General features: G+C 40.8%; 1 protein-coding gene across 5 annotated transcripts in view; it reads right to left on the minus strand.

Moving 5' to 3' along the window:
• Positions 1–16,398, minus strand: part of LOC122993718 (adhesion G protein-coupled receptor L2-like) — an 88,160-nt gene extending 71,762 nt beyond the window's left edge. For all 5 annotated transcript variants that reach the window (XM_044368107.1, XM_044368104.1, XM_044368106.1 and 2 more), the window contains exon 1: positions 16,007–16,398. The gene's annotated coding sequence lies outside the window, so the exon portion shown is untranslated. The remainder of the gene's footprint in view (positions 1–16,006) is intronic.
• Positions 16,399–16,859: the final 461 nt, after the last annotated feature.

Below are 16,859 nucleotides of genomic sequence, written 5' to 3' on the forward strand. Positions count from 1 at the left end.
CATTTTTGCTTAAAAATTACTTAAATGAAAATAAAAACTGATTATTTTTCTGCTTGATTAACTGATCAATTGTATCAGCTCTAACTGACTTCATTACAAACACTGTCAATACTGATTGTTACTGGTAATCTTGAAATACTGAAACCAATTGCTTGCTGCAGAAATTTTATATGGTAAAACATCTGTTTTCCGATTCTCCAACTGAACGAAAAAATCAAGAATATGTGCGGAAAATGACTAAAACGCCGTTTTCATTCTATAATACTCGGCTACAGGACACTCTGAGCTCAGTAGCTGTTTCTGCTTGGCAGTGAAATGAATAGGCTGACCTCAGAGCAGTTGGTTAAGCAGTGGGGTCACCGGAGAGGAGCAGAGAGCAGCTCGACACTGACATGGAAAAGAGAGGTTCTCCTTTCAATCAGTCTCTTCATAAATTTACTGAAAGCCTCACTTCTCGCCTCCTCCACACATAATTCTAGCACTCCCCTGCATGCTCTTTATCCACTGCGCCTCCAGCACACACACAAACACACCCACACACACACTGCTCACCTTCAGCTCTCTCCGACGTTAAATCACATTTTTTATAAGGGAAACTGTGTAAAAAAAAAAAAAACCTTGACAACATCACCTCCACCTAAACTCACAACATGAGCAGCACATACACAACAAATTAATTCACCCCTTCAACAACGTTTCCAGCAGATGATGTGTCGATGTTCACACCTTCTGAGGAAAAATGCATTGACACAATGTAAAATTTTTACACACTATAGCAACATTCAGACCAGACTGTTTTCAGGAAGATGTACGGAAAGTAACTGCTAACACGTAACATGTGTGATGTTAATGAATAACATGCAGGAGATCTGTGTCATCAGACTCCAGTGTTACAGAGCTCCATTCAAACGTTGCCATCACGCCAGAAATGTATTGTAATAATCAAACACAATTCCCACAACTGACATTGACATGTTTAAACAATAATGAAACAACAAAAAGAAATGTTGCATCTGGACCAGAGTGATCTCAGCCAGAAGAGCGTGCAGAGTTCTTTCCTCCCAAAGGAAATGACACATTATTTGCAAACTATCTCAGCGTTATCATTTCGGATGGGAGTACAGCTGAGATTTTATCAGAGGTTATGTCTCCTGGCGCAAGAGGTCCTGGTTTTGGCTGGGTGCTAAAATCCATACAAGTTACTGACATGGCAGATTCACATGGGACCAAAATTGACAGACGTGCTCCATTTTCGATTACATTTTCCCACCTTCCCCCCTGTGCGAGTAATCCCATCCAAATGGGGCTCATGACAAAGTGGCACAATAACAAAGTGACACGTTTGTTGCCAAAAGTGAAAAGAAGCAAGTTGTCACTAAGAAATATATGCAAATAGAACAAACACCATTAAATCCTTGAGGGGAGCAAGTAGTTAACGGAGCAACCGAAAAACAAATTTTAAATTGTGTACGGGGGCATAAATTTGGTTTCAGATGTGTGTGTGTGTGTGTGTGTGTGTGTGTGTGTGCAAGGAACATGAAGTCAGCCTTTTCTAGCCTTGAGTTTACCTGCAGTCTTCCTCTAAGGCTGCAGGAACAACCTCCACCAATCAGAGGGTAGTATGTAGCCGGAGAGGCGAAATCCAGGACAAATAAATTCCACAAAGCCTCTCTTCTGTCATCTGGATTTTAGCAGCTGGACAGTCAAAGGTTGGTGAGTAAATCAAGCTGCAACTATAAAAATGGAGTGGACGAAAACTAGATTTTGAAAGGTGAGATAACTCCACATCCCCAATAGAAATGACGCCCTTGATTATATGTCTATATTGTCACCAAGCACAAGTCACACTAACTCATTATTCCATTCAATCATCACTGAATAGTCTCTAAAGGCTGTCCTCACTCAAGTTAGCTTTGGATAAAACTCATGTAACATGCACTCAACTCACATCTGCCAATAATACAAGCATCTCCATCTCCCTCCTTGAGTTTCAGCCACACAGCTATTATGTCACCAGTGGAGATGTCACGCGTCAAATAGGGGGACTTCATTTTCTGTCAGTGCAACATGAACTGTTAACCAGACATTTTACATCATTTAAACAAGCTGCTGTGTCTCTCCTGACATCCTGATTTTCACGTCATGCTCACTGCATTTTCCTATCGATTTTAGAAGCTATTTAAAGTTCTATGTCTCCTTTCAGCTAGAAACAATTAAATGCAGCGAATGTGTAGCCACAACGACAACTTCACGGCTCGCTACACATACAGTTATACATTCGTTCTTCTGGTTTCATCACGTTCCTGGAGTGGATTCACTGTAAAGTTAAAAGTTTGTTCAACTTGAGGCACATTTTTGTCTAAAAACCCAATATGCTTCACATTACCTATGCATGGTCAGCACATGTGCTGCATTTTAACTGCGGACTGTATGTGTGGTCTCTATTCACTCAGTGTCTTCAGTGACTGACATGCATTAATTCGCCTTAATTCAGGGTTATAATGTGCTCTCATATGCACATTCATGGTCATGGAAATGTTGCTTAAGTGTGACACACAGATCTCAGTCACACAAGCACAAAACTGTTGATAAAAATATTTTTCTGTCATTGAAATAAACAGCACCACAAACTACAACTTCTCAAATGACAGTTTCAACAAAAACTGAACATTGTAACCTTCATGAAGGCTGATGTATTATACTATATTAATTTTAGCTAGGTGTGCCTACTAAACTAGTAACTCTGTGCTTGTTACGATATGATAATGTATGCAAACTGCATATAAAATAATCTAGAACTAAATTAAATGCTCTCAGGTACCAGCTTCTCAACAGTGAGGATTCGCTGTTTATCTCTGTTTCAAATCATTACAAATTGAACATGTTTGGGTTTGGGACTGTGGAGCGGACAAAACAAGTGTATTTGAAGAAGTCACCATGGGCTGTGAGACAATGTGAGTGGCATTTTTCATCATTTACTGACATTTTAAAGGCCAAGCGATGAATCGATTAATTAAGATCATAATCTTTAGATTAACATTAATGAAAATAATTGTTACCGCAGCCTTTGCTAAAATCAATTAGGGCTGCAACTAACGATTATTTTTATTATTGATTAATCTGTCCATTATGTTCTTAATGAATTGATAGGTTGTTTGGACTACATAATGTCAAAAATGGTGAAAAATGATAATTTTTCCCTAAGATCAAATGTCTTGTTTTGTCCCAACCAGCAGTCAATTAGGCTGGGCATTGTTTAAAAAATTATGATACCAGTACCAATACCAGTACCCCTAAAGTGATACTGATACCAATAGAGAACTTCATTCAATACCTTTTTTTCTACTTCATTTGATACCCATCATGTGAATGGAAGCATTCAGTTGCATAAAATGCCCAAACTCCTCCCCATCCATGATTTTTACACATTTGTGTAAAAATCACAAATGTGTAAAAATCTAACCCCAGGATTCCGCCGGCGTTCCGGCTCCGACCCGTTTTTGCTCCGTCCCCTGCACAGCGCCCTATTCCACTGAGAGCGTGTCAGAGGCGAAGCGTCTCTTCTCTTTGGGGAAGCCTTCCCCCGTTAAAAGTCAGTTAAACTCCTACTACAGTAATTACAGCAGCCTAGTCAAAACTGATAAAGTCCCTTAAGGCTACCGTGATTACTGCAGTAGCAGGGCAACTAAACTGCTCAATTTTGTTAACTTGCTCTGCTTTCGTTGATTTGGTCATTTTCCTTGATTTTTGTGCTTCTACTATTGTTCAGTAGGCTACGTAGTTAAGTGGTTTCTTTATTTGTCTGTTTTAATTGCGTTTATTGTTGATATACAACCAGGAGTCTGCCTTCCTGCCCAGCTCGATCTGCTCTGTGCTGCTTGACGCGGCCTCCGTAAAAAATAGACAAGGCACCTATCTTTAGCGTAGCGGAGAGCCGCTTCTGGGACGCTTCTGAAACGCGCTGCGCCACGCCCGATGGAATCGGATACATTGACTAGAGTGACCGCGATCAGCTCCAGCAGCCGCGTCGGAGCCGAAACGCAGCGCACACACGCCCGGTGGAATTTAGGGGTAAGTGTCACCACAGATTGTATGGATTATAGCTGCTGCAGTAGTGGGCCAAACACACGTCGCATTAAATCGAAGAACACTTGTGGTGATTGGCTGTGAAAAAAAAAGGATCAAACGCAGGTATCGTTTGACTGACCACTCGGTACTGAGTTATTTTGGTCAATACCTTAAATGTATTGAGTACCGATACTCAACCCTATCAGTCCACAACCCAAAGATATTCTGTCATAGAAGACAAAAGAAACCGGAAAATTTTCACATTCAAGAAAGTGGAACCAGAGAATTTTAGCATTTAAAAAAAACTACTCAAAATGATTAATCAACTAATCGTTGCAGCCATAAAATTAATATTTAGCTTTTTCCAATATTGTTATGTATATTATGATACAGTAACTGTAAGTAAAAGTACATATAAAATGATCAATTGGCTGTTAAATTCCATTATTATGTCTTACATCAAGCAAAACTCTTCACACAACTCATATTGTTAGTTTTTAATTAGAAACTTATTTAATTATACAATTCTGTATGATATGAACTTATCATGATAGAATTAGTTAAGTTGATAATTAACTGTTAATAATCCCAAACACCTTTAAAGGGATGTATTGAATACAAAAGCCCTGAATATTAATGAGGGAGAGCTACAGTGCAGGGGGTGAAGATGTAAATCTTTTAAAACATATAAATATCAGGATCTTTACAACAGGTAGGACTATCTACAAGTCCTTAAGTGTGTAATTTTCTTGAAGAACTAAAGTCTATGGTTGTGTGAGAGCTGGAGGAGGTGAAAATAGACTCTGTGCTCTGCAGGATTTCCCATGCTGTTAAATGATGTTTAGGTCTGGTGATTGAGGAAACCATTCCAGGTACTGGATTTAATTCATGAAACCGCTGCATTGTGGGGTGCAGCTACAGTAATGCTGTGAAATTACCTCATATACCTTGACCATTACACAACTGTGAGGAGTAATCGTCAGTCCTAATGAGTCCCATGAGATGGCTGCCAATACTATTATGGACCCACCACCATGTTTAACATTCAACAGCAGACATCTTCTGGCTTTCCCTGCTGTTAAACCCTCCAGAGTGCAGGAAAAAGTGAGAAGTGATCAATACCATTTTATTTTTTCAGTTTCTCTGTCTTTAGATTCTCAGATCAGGTAACCTGCTGCATGTCTTGAGATTTGGTCTTAAATAAAAGTGTTTTCTAAAGGGCAGCTCCACCATCAGTACCTGCCTTGTAAAAGTAATGATGTATGTATGTATGTATGTAGCTGAGGATGTTTTACAGTGTAGTTAGTTCAAACATGTTTACCAGCTATCCTCATAGGTGTCTGTGTATAATGTAAGTGAGCTTTGATTCATATTATATGTGCTTTCTTGGAGGTCCTGTTTGACTAAGGCTGGGTATTGAACCACAATACCTCTATTTTTACCAATCTAAATGTTTCCTTTAGCAGAAGATATCAAATACCGTAAAGTACTGAAAGTTGCAGTTGGATGCTGATTTGTAATCTTGTTTAGCTATTTCATTTGATTTAAGGCAGAATTCATTCATTAAGTTGTTATAGCAAACTTTTACACCCTGGAGTTTATTTGGAGTTGTGTTTCTGGCCACATGAAGAATGTAAGTCCAACATTCACTCTTCTGGTCTTTAAACCTCACGAAACAAATATCTGGCTTTTTAGCTGCCAAATGTTCCACTATTTTCACCAAGTAATTGCTAACTTTAACTGCTTGCCGTTTGGTGCTAAGTGGGTAGTGCACAGTGGGTTTATCAGAGCATTTTTGGTGAAATCAGCTGCCTGCTGTGACTGTAAACGACAGCGAGACTGAATAAAAACAGTACTGTTGTGGGCCATAAAACCAAAATGCTCCATGAAGCTGAGGGAAGTGCAGGTTTGAACAACACCAGAATACGCACGCACATCCAAACCAAAGAGGGCAAGTGCTCGGCTGGAAATGAGCAAATGTAGAAATAAACAAATAAACAGCTCGCACACTGCAGGACTCCAGTGTCCACTTTATTTATTTATTGCACCAAGCTGATGTTTTGAGCACCACTGCTCTTCATCAGACTCCAATTGCAGGTTTGGTAATAATATGTGGATTAGTCACAATGAGTGACTCTCTACTCATTACATATAGTCATTTGATCCATTGTTAATATAAAAATTTTTGATTAGGGCAGCTTTAAATCATAATTTTGCCAATTTATGTCTATTTTATTTAGGCAACATTTTTGTTTAGACAGTATTTGTTTTGCAAAAAACCTCAAAATTAAATAAAATCTGTTTATATTCCTCCATAAATATAGAAAAAAAAAGTGTTGGTACTGATATTCAGCTATCATCTTGACACTAGTTTCAAAAATTCAAAACAGCATCCAGCAATATATTAAACATGTGTTGTCATGATTTTCCAGACTGTTTTTTATTTTTATGGCTGACTACAAATCAGGCAGTTACTTTTTATAACTGTTAGTTTCACCATTTCAGTTGATAAAGTGGTGATTTGTCTCTTTTGAAGCTGGCACACAACTAATAACTTAACTAGATAACGAACTCTAGAGAAGCAACTGAAATGTTGCTACATTTCAATTTTTAAAAGAAGAGCCAGAGAGAAAATTAAGCATGCCTGGCAACATGTTAGAAAATAAATAATTTATGGATATTTGAATCAGGAAAATTACATTAAATTCATAGATGTGCTCCATTTTGAGCTGCAATAATCACAAAAAAAATTATAATCACTGACTCTGATTTGTATTTTAACTGTATTTTGCTAAAACATAAAAAATGTTCAATAATGCTGAATTAAAACATGTTCATGTGGTGGTTTGTTCAAATCTAATAGCATTTATCAAAGAAGATTATTCTGAATTACTCCTCTAATTAGAAAAAAAACCTTTTGCAGAAATACAGTATTTCACCAAGGCTTAAAATATCAAGCTAATATATTTTGGCCATATTGTCCAACTATTTGGCTGTACTGAGTTGGAAATGAGCCATGAACTTAATATGTGCACATCCACTGTAGGTCTGGACAGGTTTCATGCTTGTTTTCAATTCAAAGTCTTTTTTTTTTTCTCTGTATTGGTTTCTATTAATTTGTCCACCCACTCTGTCTGTTCCTCTGGAAACCGAGACACAGGCATCAATCTGCAGCACCTCCAGTGGGAAATAGGAACCGGTCGGACCTGTTTTTCTTGTCTCTGTGTACATAATTACGTTTTTTGTTCTCTTCCTGTCTTCACTTACACAGTCTCAAGTTATTATTTTAGAGTTACGACCCCTGATTCAGCTGTAAACTACTTCATTTTCATTTCGAAACCAGTGGACATTTACCAGTAGGCCTAAAATGTCTCTTCCTTCATTGCAGTTAAACTCACCCCTAGAAGAACAGCTGAAAACACACTTTTCTTAAGGACTCATTACAGATGCAACCTGAGCTTTAACAAGTCATGAGTGGACAGAAATACAACAAAATTACACAACACAGCCTCTAAACAACTAGATAAGTTGCCCAATAGAAGAGTACAGTCTTGGAATGCAACACTGGCCAGACTTTATGTCTTAAATATACCAAATCTTTGACATTTTGACAAAAGACAGACTGCTTTCAGGGCCAAATGTTGCAATTTTTGGCTTAAAAATATCTACATCTCTAAATAAATGTTAAAATTAAACCAAAAATGTAGCTTAAATGACAACACTGCTGAATTTCTGCATGCCAAATTTGCGCTTTACCAGTATTTCCATGAGTTTGTTCTGCTCTCTCCATTGTAATGCAAACTGGAGGGCCATGGGAGTGCATAGAGAATGAATTGGAACAATGATGAAAGTGCGTTCAATAAGAATCAGGACAGCTGTCGGAGTGTGTGGGCATACTTTTACCGGTTAAAAACTGATTTTACAGAAATGTACTTTTATGTATGAGTTTCAACAGTTATTCTGTGCCTGCAACACATTACACTGTTTGCCATTCAGGGTCAAAGCAGCAGCTCAAACCTCTCTTTCACTATTTTATAACAGATTGAACTATGTGGTTGCTTTACACACACAAAAGTTCATAAATACTGTTTATGCTACCTTGGATCAAGGATATAAGAATACAAAAGGCTTCATGTCAGAAAATATTTATTCAATTTTGAAATTCTTGAGCAACATATGTGCCTTATTCAACCAAACCCTGGACTTGGACTGTGAATGCTTTGTATCACCCGGACAGTTAACCGTCTCTACAAACTTCAAATGTTCAGTCAAAGTCTAAAAAATGACTTGTTTAGTCCTTCACCTGACAGCTTCACATGACATCACACACTAAGCATCCGGTGTTAATAAAAGTCTCTAACTTGAAACATTTGTTCCTACAGAATACAAAAAAAAGCAGAGGCAGAGCTCTGTGTGTACTCCCATATAAACCAACAAATATAAGCAAGAACTACACAACCACCATACCACTTCTCCATGCTTCAAAAACAGAGAAAAGGCTTCTGTAGATGCATTGCTTTTCTCTGCTGCCAAGTCTCGCTTGTGCTGTGGCTTAGCCCAACAGTAGTGTAAAGGATGCATGCTTCTTTTATTTTATTTTCAGCCCCCTGTCTCCGTTTTTTTTTTTTTTTTTTTTTCTCCTCCAGTACATCATTCCTTTGGGTGTTTGTGTGGTGTCCCTTAGTTACCGGATAAGAGACCCAGCAGCTCAGAGAGTTAAAAGCCTGCCCTGTCCCACTCATACGAACAAGACCATCAATAATTCACCCTCATCGGGAAGCATTATCTAACAGCCTTATAAAAATTTGAAGATTGTGGGTGACAACACGGAACCATGAAGAAAGTGCTCCGTAAGAGGACACTCCAGGTGGCAGCAACGTTGGCAACAGATATGTTCAAGTGGAGTCTGCACTGCTGTGTCAGCTGGCCCTGTGAGGCTGATTTAACCATTACACATAAAAGACAGACGCCTCGCTGAATTAAAGGATAGTCAACAAGAAGATGCATCCCCTCTCGTCACCACCAGCCTTGCCTGTGTGTGTGTAGATGTGTGTGTGTGTGTGTGTGTGTGAGCGCTGCACAGAGGTGGAAGCATTTGCTCGGCTGTATTAACGCCTAGGCTCATTCTCATTGACAGTGAAATCCCTCTAAGCCTAGATCAATTACATTCAGCTCTGCTGTAATTAAAATGTCCTAACAAAGGTCTTAGGAGCACAGGACAGAAACCTACCTATTGAAAATAAGCTCAGTCCAATCTATAGCACTATCTCCAAGAAAATAGTTCTAGATTAGATTCAGGCTTTCTTTGGTGATAAACACAATCAAAAAGCATCCGTGCAGGGCCGCCGGGCTCAAAATAAGTCTATTTTATCCCTTAATAAGGTCAACAGAAACCAAGATATGATTTAAGATAAGGTGCAAAGTAAATGAGCTCATATGAAACACAATTATGCTGCAATATTTTTAATAATAATTAATCCATATGACAAAAAAAAAAACCTGTGTTTGTGTTTTGTAGCCCTAACTACTAAGAAAAATAATTATTTGTTCTCTTAGTACATCTGATGCTTGACTATGCTCTGCTGAGAAATGACAGAATGCTCATGAGTCTCCTAATTAAAACTCAGCAGTGGAGTGATTAGCAATCACAACTCCGCTCTTCAAATATCAAGATCTGATTTGCTTGGCTGATCAACAACAAGCTTCCTTCTCTCACTGCAACTCCCAGAGCCTGCAGTCTCTCTCTCGCTCTCTCTCTCTCTATGTCTCTCTGTATTAAGGAGGCTTTTGAAATGGAGGAAATCAGTACAACTCCACAAGAAAGGGGCTCAGCTGAATTTTGAATTCTATACTACCTTTTTTTTTGCCAGGATGCAATACCTTGTTGTTTTTTAAAGTTTACTGCCAGCAATCATAAAACAGATTACACACCAGCTGAAGAATGTGTAAATTTTTCCAGTTTTATACTATAATTTATCATATGCTGAAACCTAAGTATAAAACACTACCTATGGCAGCCACTAAAATTAAACTTGAAAGCTGTTTCCTCGTTGCGTCGAGGAGGGACTATTCCACAGACACAGAGAGAGCAAGATGGCTGACTGCACTGACACATTGTGAAAGCACGCCTTGCCATCCTAGGTAATAGATTCTCTTTGCTGTGTGACTCCCACAGCTTCTCATCTTCGGTGTCAACGCCTGCCAATCAGAGCAGAGGGAAGGGCTTTGACAATATCTCCTCACCTTGAAACCACATTGGCTTCATCACAAGACACCAAGTGACACCAAGTAGGCATCAAATAGCCATTAGACACGGCAGACAAAGAAGTGACAGACTACAGGTGATCCTGCGCCTCTGAAATCTGTTTTATTTTCCCCCGACAGCTATCTCTCAAACTTGCATTCAGAAGTATCCTCTCTATACACGTAGAAACAACAACAACAACAAATGCCAGCAATACTGTGGGAGGTGACATTTAAACGACGGACAGACAGTGCACCGCATGACAGCACTAAATGTGGAAGGCTTTTATGATCATGTGAGAGCACGTGCAATGTAAAACCATGTTTAAAACTGAGGTAAGTGGAAGAACTTCCAAAAAAATTTAATTTAGCCACTCAATGGACTGAATTACAGATTTTTTTCAGGAAACAAATGTGCCTGTGCTGAACATGTGAAAGCATTTAAGAGAATAATTCAAGCTGTCTGTGACATGAAGAGGCCCTGCAGATTACTCATTTGGAAAATAAAAAGTGTGTGTGTGTGTGTGTGCGTGTACCTGTTCCAATTTCTTTTCTTTTCAATGCAAAATGAGAAATAACAATGTTACACCACATCAGTCAAGTGATTTACATTTTTATATGATTCATGAATACCATGAAGAGGAACACAGAGACAGTTTTCTGCAGTGAAGCATGGCCTGAACCTCAATTTCTAGAGATAATTATATGATACTATTTAGGAATTTGAGGAAGAAAAGAAAAAAGCATTTCCCCAGCTGAAGAAAGATGACCTGTCAGATGCACCTAATACTGACACAAAGCCTTCAGCCTTTAATCTGCACACTTCCTGTGCCCTATACTGTGACAGAACCAAATAAAGCACACTATCTTTGTATCCCCATGAGACAGTGCAGTGTCCTCATATGCTAATGTCAGCCAGTGCTGGAAGAAGAAGCTCCGAGGGCGGCCCAGACAACTCACAGGTCAGTGCTAATCTTCTGATAGATGGAGCCTAAAGACCCGGGACACATCCATCACACACCGCCGACGGCTCCCCGACTGGGTGAGATCTGCACACACCAAAGGGTTAACACACACACACGCATACACACGCACACACACACACAAACACTCCAAGAGACCTCTGATGATCCATCACTCAAACACCAGCCTCCTTTAAGCGCAGCGTCCTTTAACAACACCGAGGGGGCAGCTTTCTTAGCGGAGGACTGCATCAGGGTGCTTGGCGGTGAGTGCGTATAGAGCCAGCGTGACTGCTTGACCTAAGCTCCAAGCCTCTGTTGATCATTAAACATCCATTTTAAAGCAGTGGGGGAAAGTTAACTGTCATTTTAAAAGCAGGAGGTGGTAGTATATAGGAGAGAATTTTCCTCCTCCCCTCAGATGTACGTTCTCTGCGAAAGGAGCGAGACCGTATATCCATCCATCGAGTTAACTACCCTAACACATAATCATTCGTTCCAGTCATCTGTCGCTTTATTTTTGAGGCAAGCCACAAAAGGGTTGTGATGGGCATCTGCAGTTAAATGAGAAACTCACCCCACAGCACTTTGTTAAACAAACAAAATGCTCCTTTGCTTTTGCTTTTTTTTTTTTTTTTTTTTTTTGAAGCCAATTCTGTGGTGTATTTTGCTTTCTCTACTGGCTAAGAGGCCGAAATGTGAACAACAAGAGCACACTCGCACTCCACCGCAGCTTCCATGTTGTGTCATAGTGGAAAAGAAAAAAAATCTAAGGAGGAAGGGTGGGTGGTTCTTCACAGCATCACCGGTAAAATGCCAGGTTTGGCGTCAGCCCCTCAGAATCAGAGACTACTTTCCTGAATCTAGAGCATCCTGCAGCAACACTCACCAAGGAAGAAATCCATCTTTAGAAGAGAGAAGTGACGCCAATTTCTCCACCGATGGCAGCCTCCACGGAGCAGAATGCATGCACCTCTCCTCTTCAGCGGCTTTTTAATAATTGGAAAACCGGGCACACCGCAGCATGGTTTCCACTCGACTCTCACTTTTTTCTTGACTTGACAATCTCACTACGCCTGCTATTGCTATCTCTCCTGCCCCATCCACCTACACGCATATACAATGAAGACAGCCCTGTTCTCCGAGCTTTGTCAAGGGTCATTGTAACACAAAAAATCACTAACAAGAGTAGAAGTAGATGAGGCGAACTGATGCACTGATGTCAGTACAACAGCAGGGGAAAAAAAGACCATTCATCATGAAATGCACCCAACATCACAAATTGATGATGTCTAACCAATGTAAGGAGTATCCCACGGTCGATTTCTCCTCTAAGACCGATGTAATCAAAACTGTCTTATTCATCACTCCCTCTTTTTACTCTCTCTGTCCATTTGTATGTCCAACTTTTTCACAGCAAGCGTGTCAGAGGAATTGAACAAGACAGCTGTCAAACCCGCCCGCCGTGAGTGAAGATGGCAGGTGAAGTTCTCTCTCCCTCTCTTTCTCTTTTTTCTTTTTTCTTTTTGCTCTCTGGGTTCAAAACGGAAACCTGCCCTCCCCGCTCTTGCCTCTCCCCAAGTTTTGTGATGCTATTTCGTGCGAACAAAGGAAGGAGCAAGCTTTCTTCTCTATAGCAGGTTGGGGAGCAGTTGGCTCACGTTATTACCCAGGAGCAGGATGACCATGAAGGGGCCACCGACCCCTACTGTGCTCCCAATGGCATTTACATTCCCCTGTCTCTGTGTAATAATATCTCACATGCTGTACTTTCTTTCACTATTAACCTATGCCGGTCCTATTCTCAAAGTAAGGGCACGGACAAACGCCTTTTCCTTTTGTTTTTCTTTGTGCTCGGTGCAAATGTGCATGAGTGTTTATTTTCTATCTGTTAAACTTGTCAGAAAAATTGCAGAGAACTTAAAGTCATGTATCACAAGACAGGAGAAGAGGGGAAAAAAAGAAGAAGAAATCCATCAAAATAAACAGTGTCTTGCTGCATTCTTTCACTGAAAAACAACAGCTGCACAGAATGGGAAATAAATATTATCTCTGCGACAGGAAAACAATCAGACACCGCTAGGTACTCAGGGTCTCACACAAAGCTCGAATGCTCAGTGTCTTTATATCTACACTTACTGAATGTGGAATTAAACCATTTATTTTGTAAGGAAGCAGCGGCAGACAAATTCATTTTAGGCCTTTTAGATGTACACTGCCGTGGCCAAAACTGATTTTCGTCAACTTATTTATGCATATTTTTTACTCTATCACTCTCTCTCTCTCTCTCTCTCTCTCTCTCTCTCTCTCTCTCTCTCTCTCTCTCTCTCTCCCTCTCTCTCTCTCTCTCCTTGAAAATAAAAAGCAGACCTTTGTTGATGTTTTATGCTCGCACTGAGAAATGCTGGGGAAATGTTTTAACAGACGAAATCTTTTTAAAACATGACCACGTCTCTGAGAGGAGTCCAAGATTTCCGCTAAATACATGGCTTTTGGTGTTATATTATGGCCAACAAATTCTCTCAGTCCACACTGAATCTGTTTCCAACACAAACACTTACAAAGACACACACACACACACACACACACACACACACAGACACACACAACCGACTGCAGTGTCCAGCATTCCTGTCAGTAGCCTCCACCAGCAGCAGCAGCAGCAACACTCTATCAGAACAAAACTGCTTAGAGGAAAGGGGGGCTGGTAGCTCAAGTTCTCCCTATTGAAATGCAGACACTTTGATATGGAAATTGGCAGTTACAAAAACCCGCTAGAATTCACACTAGCATGCATTGAAACCATTTGCGCAATGTGAGATGAGATGGCACTTCCTCCCAAGACAACACAGACAAATGGACCAAACAAGCACGTCTGGGTTGGGTGAGAGAGATGGAGTGGACCTAGAGAAGGGTGTGTATGTGTGTGTGTGTGTGTGTGTGTGTGTGTGTGTGTGTGTGTTTCTGTGTGTATGTGGGGGTGGTGGTGGTGGGGGGGCAAGCAACAGAACATTTGTCCCCCCTCCCCCTCCCCTCCACTCCCTGTTTGAATTCCTAACATCCACTATCCCAGCATTCATTTCAAGAAATAAGACTTGCAAGATTTCCAAAGTATAACATCTGCATTGAACATCAGTGCTGGTCACTCATTGACATGCACCAGCTGTCAATATAAGAACTAAAACAAGCACTTTCACTTTAAATGCACTTTAATGCACTGAGCTCCTAACTGTTTGTTCTTTTTTTGTTCTTTTTTTCCTCTTGGGATTCATATGTTTATCATTTTTAAGGGAATTTTTAGATATATATTCATCCTTTTTGTTGTTGTTGCCCTGCTGTGGAGTGCTGTGTGTGTGTGTGTGTGTGTGTGTGTGTGTGTGTGTGTGTGTGTGTGTGTGTGTGTGTGTGTGTGTGTGTGTGTGTGCGTGTGTGTATGAAAGTACACAAAAAAATTACAATAAACTAAATCTTGAATCTTGAATCTTGCTGGCAGGAGGAGGAAATGACCTTTTCATCTTTTCAGGAATCACCGATGGGCACGTCAGTATTAAAACGGCCACATTATCCAACTGGACTTTTTGTCTTAGTCTTCCAGAATAGCTGGCATGAAAGAAAAAACTTATGTGCCACAGTCAAAATATACCAGGACATGTCTGGTGGCATGAAAATTTTCCTCACATTGTGCTTATGGCTTATATAATGTTGAAGTTTTCCGTCTTTAAAACCATGCAGCAGAATGAGTTAGTAAGCTTTCATCACTAAAAAAAACAACTGGAACTGAAAAGTCACCATATTCCCTGCACGAAAAGCTGTTATATAAGTGAATGTCTGGGAAGCTCTCAGTTTCCTAACTTGTCAGTATGGCTTATATAATGTTGCAGCACTATCCTGATTTGGCATAGGCGGTATGGATTATGTGTGAATGTTATTTAACCTTGATACTTCAGTCTTGCTCACCAGGGGGTTTCTGGCTGAAGTCTATGTAGCCATATCTCTAAAAAGCTTCACGTGAGAATGAGATATGGCCTGTAAAAACTCTGTGTATGTGTGTATGTGTGTGTGTGTGTGAGTGTGTGTCACATCATCACACATGGCTGGCTCAGGTCTGTGAATTATGCATGCTGTGTGAAATGATCTTATTTTATAGCCGCAAAATGGAGAAGTAAATGGAGACAGTAACTGACATCCAACTACTTAGCTCCTGGTGTCCTGGACTGGGTGGAGATGTTTTGTGTGAGCTCCACCATATTATCACGCTGAATAGCTTAGAAATCAACTCCCAACTGGTGTTTACAGGCTTTACATTCATAACAAGGGCTTGTTTTTCCCCCCAAACATCTTAAATAAATAAATAAAAATCACATTTGTAACACCTGAAGACACCTTACATATAAGCATTTCCCCCCCAGATTCATCAGATTTCATCCTTAAGTGGGCTTTTAATTTAAATTACACAGAGATATTTAAACTGAAAGCCACTTCAGCCAAGCAACTTCATATTAATTAAAAGTCTGGAAGCTCCACCGCCACCAAATAACATCATACACTATAGGCTGTGTATTGATTTCACCACAACAGTTTTAAACTGCCAGAGGAGCCCGTGGGCCCGTTTTCTGACATCTGCCTTATCCTATCCTGGGAGTGTAAATAAATGCTATATTGATTCAACGAGGCCTGTAACCCAGCATCTCCCTTGAAAGACTCAAAACATCCGCTGTTAAAAGGCTACTTACGTTGGTGCGCCGTGCCAAAATATGGATCCCGGCGTGGAGTGTGAATTTCGGATCAACAACAGGAGCCCCCCCCCCCTTTTCCACCTCCTCTCCGTTTTTCAGAAGAGGCCCCCAGAAACTAAGCAGCGGGTCGCACAAAGACGGCTGGGGCTCGGCTGCATGCTCCACTTTCCTCACAAGGGACGGATGGTGGGGTTTCCTGTGGCAGGTATCTGTTCTTCTTCAAGCCAATACGTCCGGGACCGGACGAATAGCTCCATTGCGAGAGGTCTGTTCAAAAGTAATGATCGTTACTTCCCCCCCTCTCTCTCTCTCTCTGTATGTGTCTCTCTGCCTCTCTCTCTCTCTCCCTCTCTCTCTCTCTCTCTCTGGTGCGTGCACCCAGGCTTCCTCCGACGGGAGCGCTGAGGATAGACTGCATTAAAAAAAGGAGCACTTCAAGGAGACGAGATGCGCCCCAGTCTCGTTGCAAAAATGAAACTCCCGAGCACGTCTCCGACAATGTCAAGTCTGTGTGAAAGTCTCCAGCGGCCTGGGTCACAGATACAGCCCGAAGAGAGATGATATGACTTCTTTTAGTCTGGCTTTTCGGTGCGCTCCCGGTTGTTCCCTCTGCGCCTCATCCACACGCCGCGCAGACAGTCAGAGCTGCAGCCGGACTGGAGGCAAACGAGGCGAGGAGGAACGGCGCACCGGTCCCCTGCTCTGCAGCAGCTGGCTGTGGAGGGGAGCACGCAAAACCTGGAGCGGATTCCTGGCAGGAAACGGATTGGATCCCGATGCTAATTATGACAGCCCCGCATTAAAGGGAAATTCCGGTTTATTTCAACCTGGACCCTATTTCCCCATCATC

The sequence above is a fragment of the Thunnus albacares genome, chromosome 12 (assembly GCF_914725855.1).
Source record: "Thunnus albacares chromosome 12, fThuAlb1.1, whole genome shotgun sequence".
NCBI classification, from domain to species: domain Eukaryota; kingdom Metazoa; phylum Chordata; class Actinopteri; order Scombriformes; family Scombridae; genus Thunnus; species Thunnus albacares.